Genomic DNA, 1481 nt, shown 5'->3' on the forward strand with positions numbered 1-1481 from the left:
TGATTGATTTTTGTTTCAATAAAAATATTAGTTGAATCAATAAAATTTTTAATTGAATATTTTTTAAAACTCAACTAAGACTTTAATTGGACAAATTTTCGTGACATTTTTTTCTGTGTATAGAAAACAAAAAAAGTTTAAATTACAAATTAAACATATGAAAAACCAAGTAACTAAATAGTCCCTTACATAGAAAAAATATTTTTTTTATCTTCAACCACGTAATTACTTGATCCAATCAAGTTTTAATTGAAATGTCTTCAATCACAGAAATTATAGTGTCAATCACGAACGTCAATTAATAAATTAATTGATACAACATTTTTTGTGATTGAAAAATGTAGGTAATATTTTTCTGTATAGAAATCGCGTTTTTTTTAAATTTTTCTGAAATTTGTAAAAATATTTTTAATTTTATGAAATTCGTATATATTTTTAATTTTGGATAGTCCGTTTTTATAGGCAGACGTATAGGCATTAATCTTTAAAATAACTCACTATTCATCTTAACATAAATCGTTAGCTTAATGTGTAAAAGTGCTAAGTCAAATTTTTGAAATTTTACAGGGGGACAAAAAACTTAATAAATTGTGAAATAAACCTATTTTCGAAAAATTTTAAATGTAGTTACCATAAATGCTTTCAATACAAACAGTAAACTTTCCGCAAAATCGCACACAAACAATTGCTATTAAAATGTTTTTGCAAAGCCTAATCAACCTAAATTTTGATTTAGCACGTGTATTTTAACAGGTGCTGACTTAGCACTTTTACACATCATTACCAAACAGAGATAAAAACAGATATTTAATATATTCTTTTTATGGTGAACTATGTATTTTTGATTTATCTGTCGATCGGCATCTTAATCCATTTTTTTGTAAAAGGTTGACTTAGCACCTTTACACATTAAGCTATCGAAATGAATCATCAGTGGAGTATTGGCATAGAGGTCTAATTTTGTAGAATGTCAATAAAGTGTGGTTAGGCTTGAAGATAATGCAATAAACAATTTTCATCTTAGGAATGGCAATGTTAGTATACCCCTACATTTTTGTTTGTTTGATACGCAAATAAATAAATTCTCGTTGGAGACAACCGTTAGGTTAGGTTAGGTGGCAGCCCGATGTATCAGGCTCACTTAGACTATTCAGTCCATTGTGGTACCACATTGGTGAACTTCTCTCTTACCACTGAGTGCTGCCCGATTCCATGTTAAGCTCAATGACAAGGGCCCAGCTTTTTATAGCCGAGTCCGAACGGCGTTTCACATTGCAGTGAAGCCACTTAGAGAAGTTTTGAAACCCTCAGAAATGTCACCAGCATTACTGAGGTGGGATAATCCACCGCTGAAAAACTTTTTGGTGTTCGGTCGAAGCAGGAATCGAACCCACGACCTTGTGTATGCAAGGCGGGCATGCTAACCATTGCACCACGGTGGCTCCCTGGAGACAACCGTTACTATGGTTGCATTATTTCTG

Source organism: Haematobia irritans, chromosome 2, assembly GCF_050003625.1.
Source record: "Haematobia irritans isolate KBUSLIRL chromosome 2, ASM5000362v1, whole genome shotgun sequence".
NCBI classification, from domain to species: Eukaryota; Metazoa; Arthropoda; class Insecta; order Diptera; family Muscidae; genus Haematobia; species Haematobia irritans.